Genomic DNA, 14655 nt, shown 5'->3' with positions numbered 1-14655 from the left:
TGTGATTAACACCCAAAGAGTACTAAGGTGTGATCATGTTTTGCTTGTGAGATAATTTTAGTCAACGGGTCTGTCACATTCAGATCCGTAAGTATTTTGCAAATTTCTATGTCTACAATGCTTTGCATGGAGCTACTCTAGCTAATTGCTCCCACTTTCAATATGTATCTAGACCGAGACTTAGAGTCATCTAGATTAGTGTCAAAACTTGCATCGACGTAACCTTTTACAACGAGCCTTTTGTCACTTCCATAATCGAGAAACATATCCTTATTCCAGTAAGGATAATTTTGACCGCTGTCCAGTGATCTACTCCTAGATCACTATTGTACTCCCTTGCCAAAATCAGTGTAGGGTATACAATAGATCTGGTACACAGCATGGCATACTTTATAGAACCTATGGCCAAGGCATAGGGAATGACTTTCATTCTCTTTCTATCTTTTGCCGTGGTCGGGCTTTGAGTCTTACTCAATTTCACACCTTGTAACACAGGCAAGAACTCTTTTCTTTGACTGTTCTATTTTGAACTACTTCAAAATCTTGTTAAGGTATGTACTCATTGAAAAACTTATCAAGCGTCTTCATCTATCTCTATAGATCTTGATGCTCAATATGTAAGCAGCTACACCGAGGTCTATCTTTGAAAAACTCCTTTCAAACACTCCTTTATGCTTTGCAGAATAATTCTACATTATTTCCGATCGACAATATGTCATTCACATATACTTATCAGAAATGCTGTAGTGCTCCCACTCACTTTCTTGTAAATACAGGCTTCACCGCAAGTCTGTATACAACTATATGCTTTGATCAACTTATCAAAGCGTATATTCCAACTCCGAGATGCTTGCACCAGTCCATTGATGGATCGCTGGAGCTTGCATATTTTGTTAGCACCTTTAGGATTGACAAAACCTTCTGGTTGTATCATATACAACTCTTCTTTAATAAATCCATTAAGGAATGCAGTTTTGTTTATCCCTTTGCCAGATTTCATAAAATGCGGCAATTGCTAACATGATTCGGACAGACTTAAGCATAGATACGAGTGAGAAACTCTCATCGTAGTCAACATCTTGAACTTGTCGAAAACCTTTTGCGACAATTCTAGCTTTGTAGATAGTGATACTACTATCAGCGTCCGTCTTCCTCTTGACAATCCATTTATTCTCAATTGCTTGCCGATCATCGGGCAAGTCAACCAAAGTCCACACTTTGTTCTCATACATGGATCTCATCTCAGATTTCATGGCCTCAAGCCATTTTGCGGAATCTGGGCTCACCATCGCTTCTTCATAGTTCATAGGTTCGTCATGGTCTAGTAACATAACCTCCAGAACAGGATTACCGTACCACTCTGGTGCGAATCTTACTCTAGTTTACCTACGAGGTTTGGTAGTAACTTGATCTGAAGTTACATGATCATCATCATTAACTTCCTCACTAATTGGTGTAGAAGTCACAGGAACAGATTTCTGTGATCCAATAAGGGAGCAGGTACAGTTACCTCATCAAGTTCTACTTTCCTCCCACTCACATCTTTCGAGAGAAACTCCTTCTCTAGAAAGGATCCATACTTAGCAACGAATGTCTTGCCTTCGGATCTGTGATAGAAGGTGTACCCAACTGTCTCCTTTGGGTATCCTATGAAGACACATTTCTCCGATTTGGGTTTGAGCTTATCAGGATGAATTTTTTTCACATAAGCATCGCAACCCCAAAATTTAAGAAACGACAACTTTGGTTTCTTGCCAAACCACAGTTCATAAGGCGTTGTCTCAACGGATTTTGATGGTGCCCTATTTAACATGAATGTAGCTGTCTCTAATGCATAACCCAAAACGATAGTGGTAAATTGGTAGGAGACATCATAGATTGCACTATATCCAATAAAGTACGGTTATGACGTTCGGACACACCATTACATTGTGGTGTTCCAGGTGGCGTGAGTAGTGAAACTATTTCACATTGTTTTAACTGAAGGCCAAACTCGTAACTCAAATATTTTACCTCTGCGATCATATCGTAGAAACTTTTATTTTCTTGTTACGATGATTCTCCACTTCACTCTGAAATTCTTTGAACTTTTCAAATGTTTCAGACTTTGTGTTTCATCAAGTAGATATACCCATATCTGCTCAAATCATCTGTGAAGGTCAGAAAATAATGATACCTGCTACGAGCCTCAATATTCATCGGACCACATACATCTGTATGTATGATTTCTAACAAATCTGTTGCTCTCTCCATAGTTCCGGAGAACGGCGTTTTAGTCATCTTGCCCATGAGGCATGGTTCGCAAGCATCAAGTGATTCATAATCAATTGATTCCAAAATCCCATCAGTATGGAGTTTCTTCATGCGCTTTTACACCAATATGACCTAAACAGCAGTGCCACAAATAAGTTGCACTATCATTATTAACTTTGCATCTTTTGGCTTCAATATTATGAATATGTGTATCACTACGATCGAGATCCAACAAACCATTTTTGTTGGTGTGTATGACCATAAAAGGTTTTTATTCATGTATACAGAACAACAATTGTTCTCTAACTTAAATGAATAACCGTATTGCAATAAACATGATCAAATCATATTCATGCTCAACGCAAACACTAAATAACACTTATTTAGTTTCAACACTAATCCCGAAAGTACAGGGAGTATGCGATGATGATCATATCAATCTTGGAACTACTTCCAACACACATCGTCACCTAGCCTTTTTACTAGTCTTTGTTTTTTCTGCAACTCCCGTTTCGAGTTACTACTTTAGCAACTAAACCAGTATCAAATACCGAGGGGTTGCTATAAACACTAGTAAAGTACACATCAATAACATGTATATCCAATATACCTTTGTTCACTTTGCCATCCTTCTTATCCACCAAATACTTGGGGCAGTTCCGCTTCCAGTGACCAGTCCCTTTGCAGTAGAAGCACTTAGTCTCAGGCTTAGGTACAGACTTGGGCTTCTTCACTTGAGTAGCAACTTGCTTGCCGTTCTTTTTGAAGTTCCCCTTCTATCCTTTTGCCCTTTTCTTGAAACTAGTGGTCTCGTCAACCATCAACACTTGATGTTTTTCTTGATTTCTACCTTCGTCGATTTCAGCATCACGAAGTGCTCGGGAATTACTTTCATCATCCCTTGCATACTATAGTTCATCACGAAGTTCTACTAACTTGGTGATGGTGACTAGAGAATTCTGTCAATCACTATTTTATCTGGAAGATAAACTCCCACTTGATTCAAGCGATTGTCAGACAATCTGAGCACATGCTCACTAGTTGAGCGATTCTCCTCCATCTTTTAGCTATAGAACTTGTTGGAGACTTCATATCTCTCAACTCGGGTATTTGCTTGAAATATTAACTTCAACTCCTGGAACATCTTATATGGTCCATGATGTTCAAAACGTCTTTGAAGTCCCGATTCTGAGCCGTTAAGCATGGTGCACTAAACTATCAAATAGTCATCATATTGAGCTAGCCAAACGTTCATAACGTCTGCATCTGCTCCTGCAATAAGTCTGTCACCTAGCGGTGCATCAAGGACATAATTTTTCTGTGCAACAATGAGGATAATCCTCAGATCACGGATCCAATCCGCATCTTTGCTACTAACATCTTCCAACATAATTTTCTCTAGGAACATATCAAAATAAAACAGGGAAGCAACAACGCGAGCTATTGATCTACAACATAATTTGCCAAATACTATCAGGACTAAGTTCATGATAAATTTAAGTTCAATTAATCATATTACTTAAGAACTCCCACTTAGATAGACATCTCTCTAATCATGTCCGATTAACACGTGAGATGGAGTAGTTTCAATGGTGAACATCACTATGTTGATCATATCTACTATATGATTCACGCTCGACCTTTCGGTCTCTGTGTTCCGAGGCCATATCTGTACATACGCTAGGCTCGTCAAGTTTAACCTGAGTATTCCGCGTGTGCAACTGTTTTGCACCCGTTGTATTTGAACGTATGGCCAATCACACCCGATTAACACATGGTGTCTCAGCACGAAGAACTTTCGCAATGGTGCATACTCAGGGAGAACACTTTTGTCTTGAAATTTTAGTGAGAGATCATCTTATAATGCTACCGTCAATCAAAGCAAGATAAGATGCATAAAGGCTTAACATCACATGCAATCAATATAAGTGATATGATATGGCCATCATCATCTTGTGCTTGTGATCTCCATCTCCGAAGCACCGTGCTCGTGATCTCCATCTCCGAAGCACCGTCATGATCACCATCGTCACCGGCTCGACACCTTGATCTCCATCGTAGTATCATTGTCGTCTCGCCAACTTATTGCTTTTACGACTATCGCTACCGCTTAGTGATAAAGTAAAACTATTACATGGCGATTGCATCTCATACAATAAAGCGACAACCATATGGCTCCTGCCAGTTGCCGATAACTCGGTTACAAAACATGATCATCTCATACAACACATTATATCACATCATGTCTTGACCATATCACATCACAACATGCCCTGCAAAAACAAGTTAGACGTCCTCTACTTTGTTGTTGCATGTTTTACGTGGCTGCTACGGGCTTAGCAAGAACCGTTCTTACCTACGCATCAAAACCACAACGATAGTTTGTCAAGTTGGTGCTGTTTTAACCTTCGCAAGGACCGGGCGTAGCCACACTCGGTTCAACTAAAGTGAGAGAGACAGACACCCGCCAGTCACCTTTAAGCAACGAGTGCTCCGAACGGTGAAACCAGTCTCGCGTAAGCGTACGCGTAATGTCGGTCCGGGCCGCTTCATCTCACAATACCGCTGAACCAAAGTATGACATGCTGGTAAGCAGTATGACTTATATCGCCCACAACTCACTTGTGTTCTACTCGTGCAAAGCATCAACGCATAAAACCAGGCTCTGATACCACTGTTGGGGAACGTAGTAATTTCAAAAAATTTCCTACGCACACGCAAGATCATGGTGATGCATAGCAACGAGAGGGGAGAGTGTTGTCCACGTACCCTCGTAGACCGACAGCGGAAGCGTTATCACAACGCGGTTGATGTAGTCGTACGTCTTCACGATCTGACCGATCAAGTACCGAACGTACGGCACCTCCAAGTTCTACACACATTCAGCTCGATGACGTCCCTCGAACTCCGATCCAGCCGAGTGTTGAGGGAGAGTTTCGTCAGCACGACGGCGTGGTGACGATGATGATGTTCCACCGACGCAGGGCTTCGCCTAAGCTCCGCGACGGTATTATCGAGGTGTAGTCTGGTGGAGGGGGGCACCGCACACGGCTAAAATATCGTATATCAAGTGTGTCTAGAGGTGCCCCCCTGCCCCCGTATATAAAGGAGCAAGGGGGAGGCCGGCTGCCTATGGGCGCGCCAAGGAGAGGGGGGAGTCCTCCTCCTAGTAGGAGTAGGACTCCCCTTTCCTAGTCCTACTAGGAAAAGAAGGGGGGAAGGAAAGAGAGGGAGAGGGAGAGGGAAAGGGGGCCGCGCCCCCCTCTCCTAGTCCAACTAGGACTCCTCCTGGGAGGGGGCGCACCACCTCCTGGCTGCTGCCCTCTCTCTCCCCTCAAGGCCCACTAAGGCCCAATACTTCCCCGGGGGGTTCCGGTAACCCTCCGGCACTCCGGTTTAATCCGAAACTTCTCGGGAACACTTCCGGTGTCCGAATATAGTCGTCCAATATATCAGTCTTTACGTCTCGATCATTTCGAGACTCATCGTCATGTCCGTGATCACATCCGGGACTCCGAACAACCTTCGGTACATCAAAACATATAAACTCATAATAAAACTGTCATCGTAACTTTAAGCGTGCGGACCCTTTGGGTTCGAGAACTATGTAGACATGACTGAGACACCTCTTCGGTCAATAACCAATAGCGGGACCTGGATGCCCATATTGGCTCCCACATATTCTATGAAGATCTTTATCGGTCAGACCGCATAACAACATACGTTGTTCCCTTTGTCATCGGTATGTTACTTGCCCGAGATTCAATCGTCGGTATCTCGATACCTAGTTCAATCTCGTTACCGGCAAGTCTCTTTACTCATTCCGTAATACATCATCCCGCAACTAACTCATTAGTCACAATGCTTGCAAGGCTTATAGTGATGTGCATTACCGAGTGGGCCCAGAGATACCTCTCCGACAATCGGAGTGACAAATCGTAATCTCGATATACGCCAACCCAACAAGTACCTTTGGAGACACCTGTAGAGCACCTTTATAATCACCCAGTTACGTTGTGATGTTTGGTAGCACACAAAGTGTTCCTCCGGTAAACGGGAGTTGCATAATCTCATAGTCATAGGAACATGTATAAGTCATGAAGAAAGCAATAGCAACATACTAAACGATCGGGTGCTAAGCTAACGTAATGGGTCATGTCAATCACGTCATTCTCCTAATGAGGTGATCCCGTTAATCAAATGACAACTCATGTCTATGGCTAGGAAACATAACCATCTTTGATTAACGAGCTAGTCAAGTAGAGGCATACTAGTGACACTCTGTTTGTCTATGTATTCACACATGTATTATGTTTCCAGTTAATACAATTCTAGCATGAATAATAAACATTTATCATGATATAAGGAAATAAATAATAACTTTATTATTGCCTCTAGGGCATATTTCCTTCAGGTGGACCGGTGATTAGGTGTTGTTCTTACTTGAACAAACCTCCTACTTATGATTAACCCTCTCACAAGCATCCGCAACTACGAGAAAAGTATTAAGAATAAATTCTAATCATAGCATTAAACTTTTGGATCCAATCGGTCCCTTACGGAATAGCGCATAAACTAGGGTTTAAGCTTATCTCACTCTCGCAACCCATCATCTAATAACTACTCCACAATGCATTCCCTTAGGCCCAAATATGGTGAAGTGTCATGTAGTCAATGTTCACATGACACCACTAAGGCAATCACAACATATATACTATCAAAATATCGAACACACATCAAGTTCACATGATTACTTGCAACATGATTTCTCCCGTGACCTCAAGAACAAAAGTAACTACTCACAAATGATAATCATGCTCAAGATCATAGGCGTATTAAATAGCATATTGGATCTAGACATATAATCTTCCACCAAATAAACCATATAGTAATCAACTACAAGATGTAATCAACACTACTAGTCACCCACAAGCATCAATCTATAGTCCCGGTAAAAAGATTGAACACAAGAGATGAACTAGGGTTTGAGATGAGATGGTGTTGTTGAAGATGTTGATGGAGATTTCCCTCCCCAAGATGGGAGAGTTGTTGGTGATGATGATGACGATGATTTCCCCCTCCCGGAGTGAAGTTCCCCCGGCGAAATCGCTCTGCCGGAGGGCAAAAGTGCTCCTGCCCAAGTTCCGCCTGAGACGGCGGTGCTCCGTCCCGAAAGTCCTCTCCTTATTTTTTCTAGGTCAAAATGACCTATATACCAGAAGATGGGCACCGGAGATGCGCCTGGGTGAGCACAACCCACCAGGGCGCGCTTGGCGGCCCAGGCGCGCCATGGTGTATTGTGCTCACCAGGGTGGCCCACTCTGGTACTTATTTGCTCCAATATTCTTCATATATTCCATAAAAATTCTCTGTAAAGTTTCAGCTTGTTTGGAGTTGTGCAAAATAGGTAGCCTGACGTAGCTTTTCCAGATCCATATTTCCAGCTGCTGGAATTCTCCCTCTTTGTGTGGACCTTGCATATTATGAAAGAAAAGGCATTAGAATTACTCCAAAAGGCATTATTATGCATAAAAACATCATAAACGACAGTAGGAAGACATGATGCAAAATGAACGTATCAACTCCCCCAAGCTTGGACCTCGCTTGTCCTCAAGCGAAAACCGAAATCGAAAAACATGTCCACATGCTTAGAGAGAGAGGTATCGATAAAAACAAAATATGGACAAAGAAGCATCATGTTGATTATTATAACAACAACGAACTTAAACATAAGATTTTTATCATAGAACTTTTATCATAGACTTCTCATGAATAAGTGACAGTTCATCACACTATCGAAGTATGAAGCATAAACTCTATTAGAAACCAACAAACTATGTTCTCAGTCAACTTTGCAACTACAATTCATCATCTTTTCAGGAAGGGTCACGTATCGGAGCCTTTAGGCAAGTCCACGTACTCAACTATCGTATAGTCTTCTATGATTGCTAACACTCACCGCATACACATGAGCAAAACATTTCAACCGGACACATAGAAAGATAGGGGCTTATAGTTTCGCCTCCCAACGTATTCAACTCAAGGGTGATGTCAACAATAAAAACTCATGCTACCCATATTCAACTGGACATACGTGCCTAGATCTTTCCTCACCACATGATGCTTTCCAAAGGAGAAAAATAAAAAGGAATAGAGAGAAAACTTTGACTCTTTGCATAAAAGTAAATACATAAAAGTAAAAGACAGGCCCTTCGCAGAGGGAAGCAGAGGTTGCCATGCGCTTATTTGTTTGTATGCTCAACCCCTTAGTGCAAAAGAATGTCACGTTGTATTGCCCCTTGCGATGGCAACCTTTATTATGCAGTCTGTCGCTTTTATTCTTCACCATCACAAGTTCGTACAACGCTCAATTTTCTCTTACACTAAATGATCTCACACTTTTAGAAGCAATTTTTATTGCCTTATTGCACCGATGACAACTTACTTGAGGGATCTTGCTCAATCCCTAGGTAGGTAAGGTGGACTCTTGAAAATAAGATTTGGTTTTAAGGGTTTTGGATGCACAAGTAGTATCTCTACTTGGTGCGGAAGTTTTGGCTAGCAAAGATAGGGGGCAAGCACCACATGTTAAAGGATCTATGATAATATGACTTCTATGTGAACATGAACAAACATAAATCATTATGTTGTCTTCCTTGTCCAACGTCAACAATTTTGGCAAATATTTTGATGGGGGCTCACAATCATGAAAGATTTCTAGGATAGTGTAATTATATGTGAATCTTCTATTCCCTTATTAATTCTTTCATGAGTTGCATCATTAACTAATGCTATGTTTCTCAATCTCTAATAAATTTTTCTACTTATACTTTTCCTTATGTGGTGTCATCACCTACCATAAGATTAGCATATGATCTTTTTGATTTATTTCCTTTCTTTTTATTCATTTCCTTTCTTTTTATTGCAACATGAAAGTAAATAAAGCAAAAAACTCAAACTAAACTTTATTATATATCTCGCACACGATTACAAGGATAGATCACTAAGCAAACTCTCGAAAAGAAAGGATCGAACTAAACTTTTATTCATCTAAAGCAAAAGATAACTATGGATCAAACTAAGATAAGTAAAGGCAAAAGATAGTGAGGATGTGATGACCCACAAGTATATGGGATCAATTGTAGCTCTTTTCGATAAGTAAGAGTGTCGAACCCAACGAGGAGCAGAAGGAAATGACAAGCGATTTTCAGCAAGGTAATGTCTGCAAGTGCTGAAATTGTAAGTAATAGAGTAGTTTGATAGCAAGATAATTTGTAACGAGCAAGTAACGATAATAGTAACAAAAGTGCAGCAAGATAGCCCAATCCTTTTGAGGCAAAGGACAGGCCAAAACGGTCTCTTATAGTAAGCAAAACGTTCTTGAGGGTACACGGGAATTTCATCTAGTCACTTTCATCATGTTGATTCAATTCGTGTTCGCTACTTTGATAATTTGATATGTGGGTGGACCGGTGATTAGGTGTTGTTTTTACTTGAACAAACCTCCTACTTATGATTAACCCTCTCACAAGCATCCGCAACTACGAGAAAAGTATTAAGAATAAATTCTAACCATAGCATTAAACTTTTGGATCTAATCGGTCCCTTACGGAATAACGCATAAACTAGGGTTTAAGCTTCTGTCACTCTTGCAACCCATCATCTAATAACTACTCCACAATGCACTCCCTTAGGCCCAAATATGGTGAAGTGTCATGTAGTCAATGTTCACATGACACCACTAAGGGAATCACAACATACATACTATCAAAATATCAAACACACATCAAGTTCACATGATTACTTGCAACATGATTTCTCCCGTGACCTCAAGAACAAAAGTAACTATTCACAAATGATAATCATGCTCAAGATCAGAGGGGTATTAAATATCATATTGGATCTGAACATATAATCTTCCACCAAATAAACCATATAGTAATCAACTACAAGATGTAATCAACACTACTAGTCACCCACAAGCACCAATCTATAGTTTCGGTAACAAGATTGAAGAACACAAGAGATGAACTAGGGTATGAGATGAGATGGTGCTCTTGAAGATGTTGATGGAGATTGCCCTCCCCAAGATGCGAGAGTTGTTGGTGATGATGATGACGATGAATTCCCCCTCCGGGAGGGAAGTTCCCCCCGGTGGAATCGCTCCGCCGGAGGGCAAAAGTGCTCATGCCCAAGTTCCGCCTCGAGATGGCGGCGCTCTGTCCCGAAAGTCCTCCCCTTATTTTTTCTAGGTCAAAATGACCTATATACCAGAAGATGGGCACCGGAGGTGGGCCTTGGTGAGCACAACCCACCAGGGCGCGCCTGGGCTCCCTGGCGCGCCCATGTTGGTTGTGCCCACCTGGTGGGACCCCTCTGGTACTTATTTGCTCCAATATTCTTCATATATTCCATAAAAATTCTCCGCAAAGTTTCAGCTTGTTTGGAGTTGTGCATAATAGGTAGCCTGACGTAGCTTTTCCAGGTCCATATTTCCAGCTGTCGAAATTCTCCCTCTTTGTGTGTACCTTGCATATTATGAGAGAAAGGGCATTAGAATTACTCCAAAAAGCATTATTATGCATAAAAACATCATAAATAACAGTAGGAAAACATGATGCAAAATGGACGTATCAGGATGATACGATACCGAGGCACCTCCCCCAAGCTTGGCGGAAGCTAAGGGGAGTGCCCATACCCGATACTCAATTTTGATTTGGTGATGAAGAAGAAGGTGGTGGTGGTGTAGTAGAGGGTTTGTCCTTCTTCCTCCGCTTACGCTTGAGGATAGAATTTTCCTCCTTCAATTCACCGATCTCTTGTTAAAGCTCCAGTACCTTTTTGCATAAATCTTGCTTACTGTCCTGCAAAAGGCGGAAGGGTATAAATGAACCTTATGCCTCTTTGGTTTGTTCGGGAGGCTTGACTTCTTGAATTCCACATGCATGTCCCCAGGTTGCGGTAACGGGGTTTCGTCCTCATCTGAGATCGTCTCCTCCTTCTCCCTAGGATAATAGTCTTCCTCTTCCTCCTTGGTCCAGCCATAGTGCTCCACATCCCCATAGGACTTGGGGTTTGTGATGAAATCAGCAGCATAGCTTTCACCCTCGGAGTCTTGGGATGACATGATTTTAGATCTGACAAGAAAACAACAAGAAAAGAAAACAGAAGATTTCTCTGCGATACGGTGATCAAAAGGTTCGGGGGGTATATAAAGATTTTTTATCTTGGGGGACAAGCAAACTTAGAAAAACGGAGTCCGGAAGGTACCCGAGGTGGGCACAACCCACCTGGGCGCGCCTGGCTGCTAGGCGTGCCCTGGTGTCTTGTGCCCACTAGGGTACGCTTCCTGGTTGTTTCTTATTTTCCTAATTTTCATTATATTCGAAAACTGACAAAAAATATTTTTGCGGATTTTTCGGAGCCTGTTTACTTACCGTATCACGTACCTCCTTATTTTCACGATTCTGGAGTGTTCCGGGAGGACTCTTTTATGTGTTCTTCAGGTGTCAAAGTTTGGATAATATTACTTTCAACATTAATGGGCGTACCTGAGATATAATGTTTTATTCGTTTCCCATTAACAACCTTCTGGTTAGTACCTTCGGCATTATTTGTTTTGATAGCTCTAGACCGATAAACCTCCTCGATAACATAGGGTCCTTCCCATTTTGAGAGGAGTTTTCCTGCAAAGAATCTAAAACGAGAGTTGTACAAAAAAACATATTCTCCAACTTTAAACTCACGCTTTTCGATTCTTTTATCATCCCATATTTTAACTTTTTCTTTAAATAACTTGGCATTTTAATAAGCTTGGGTTCTCCATTCATCTAAAGAGCTAATATCAAATAACCTCTTTTCACCGGCAAGTTTGAAATCATAGTTGAGTTCTTTGATTGCCCAATATGCTTTATGTTCTAACTCAAGAGGCAAATGACAAGCTTTTCCATAAACCATTTTATAAGAGGACATACCCATAGGATTTTTTTATGCTGTTCTATAAGCCCAAAGTGCATCATGTAATTTCTTAGACCAATTCTTCCGGGACCTATTGATAGTCTTTTGCAAGATTAATTTTATTTCTCTATTGCTAAGTTTAACTTGACCACTAGACTGAGGATGATAAGGTGATGCAATTCTATGGTTGACATCATACTTGGCAAGCATTTGACAGAAAGCACCATGAATAAAGTGTGAACCACCATGAGTCATTAAATATCTAGGGACTCCAAACCTTAGGAAAATAACTTACTTAAGCATTTTAATAGAGGTGTTGTGATCAACACTACTAGTTGGAATAGCTTCTACCCACTTAGTAACATAATCAACAACGACCAAGATATGTGTATACCCATTAGAGGAAGGAAAAGGTCCCATGTAATCAAATCCCCAAACATCAAATGGTTCAATAACAAGTGAATAATTCATAGGCATTTCTTGACGCTTACCGATATTACCTGTTCTTTGGCATTCATCACAAGATAAGACAAACTTACTTGCATCCTTGAAGAGAGTAGGACAATAAAATCCAGATTGCAATACCTTGTGAGCAGTTCTATCTCCAGCATGATGCCCTCCATAAGCTTCGGGGTGACATTTCCGTAGGATTTGTCCCTGTTCATGCTCAGGTACACAAGGTCTAATAATACCATCTACTCCTTCTTTATAAAGATGAGGGTCTTCCCAAAAGTAATGTCTCAAATCATAGAAGAATTTTTTCTTTTGTTGGTATGTAAAGCTAGGTGATAAATATTTAGCAACAATGTAATTAGCATAGTCGGCATACGAAGGAGTGTTATGAGCAACATTTATTGCAGCTAACTGCTCATCCGTAAAACTATCATCAATGGGTAGTGGGTCATCAAGCACATTATCAAGCCTAGACAAGTTATCAGCTACGGGGTTCTTAGCTCCTTTTCTATCAGTGATATGTAAATCAAATTCTTGTAGCAAGAGAACCCATCGAATAAGTCTAGGTTTAGCATCTTTCTTTTCCATAAGATATCTTATAGCAGCATGATCGGTGTGAACAATTACTTTTGAATCAACAATGTAAGGTCTAAATTTATCACAAGCAAACACCACCGCTAGGAATTCTTTTTCAGTAGTAGCATAATTTCGTTGAGCACTGTCTAGAGTTTTACTAGCATAATGATTGACATTCAGTTTCTTATCAACTCTTTGTCCAAGAACAACACCAACAACATAATCACTAGCATCACACATAATTTCAAAAGGCCAGTTCCAATCAGGTGGTTGAACAGTAGGTGCAGAAATTAAGGCTTTCTTGAGTGTTTTGAAGGCTTCTAAACAATCATCATCAAAAACAAAAGGAACATCCTTTTGCAAAAGGTTTGTAAGATGCCTAGAAATTTTAGAGAAGTCTTTGATAAATCTCCTATAGAAACCAACATGACCTAGGAAACTACGAATACCTTTGATATCTTTAGGACATGGCATTTTCTCAATTGCATCAACCATAGCTTTGTCCACTTCAATATCTCTTTCAGAAATTTTATGTCCCAAAACAATGCCTTCATTAACCATAAAGTGTCACTTCTCCCAATTCAAGACAAGATTTGTTTGCTCACATCTCTGCAAAACTCGATCAAGATTGCTTAAACAATCATCAAAAGACTTCCCATAAACAGAGAAGTCATCCATGAAAACCTCAACCATCTTTTCACAAAAGTCAGAGAATATAACAGTCATACATCTTTGAAAGGTAGCGGGTGCATTGCATAAACCAAAAGGCATACGTCTATAAGCATAAGTTCCAAAGGGACAAGTGGAAGTGGTCTTTTCTTGATCAGGTTGAGAAACAAGTATTTGTGAAAAACCAGAGTATCCATCAAGGAAGCAAAAAATGTGTGTGCTTAGATAGTCTTTCTAGAATTTGATCAATAAAAGGCAGAGGGTAATGATCTTTTCTAGTTGCTTTATTTAATTTTCTAAAATCAATTACCATTCTATAGCCTGTAACAATTCTTTGTGGAATAAGTCCATTCTTATCATTAGGAACAACAGTAATACCTCCTTTCTTAGGGACACAACGAACATGACTTACCCATCTACAATCAACTATAGGATAGATTATACCTGCTTCCAGAAGTTTTAATATTTCCGTTCTTACCACTTCTTTCATCTTTGGATTTAACCGACGTTGGTGATCAACAACGGTTTTAGCATCAGGTTCCAGATTAATTTCGTGCTGACATAGAGTGGGACTAATGCCCTTTAAATCATCAAGAGTATATCCAATAGCAACTCGATGCTTCCTTAGAACTTTCAATAATCTTTCTTTTTTATGTTTAAGCAGAGGACGTTGTTCAAAGAAAATCTTATCTATTTCATTTATTTCATGCATATGTAGATCATTTTCATGGTCTAGCAAATATTGTT

The sequence above is a fragment of the Triticum aestivum genome, chromosome 6D (genome assembly GCF_018294505.1).
Source record: "Triticum aestivum cultivar Chinese Spring chromosome 6D, IWGSC CS RefSeq v2.1, whole genome shotgun sequence".
Taxonomy (NCBI): domain Eukaryota; kingdom Viridiplantae; phylum Streptophyta; class Magnoliopsida; order Poales; family Poaceae; genus Triticum; species Triticum aestivum.
This window is presented reverse-complemented; position numbering follows the sequence as displayed.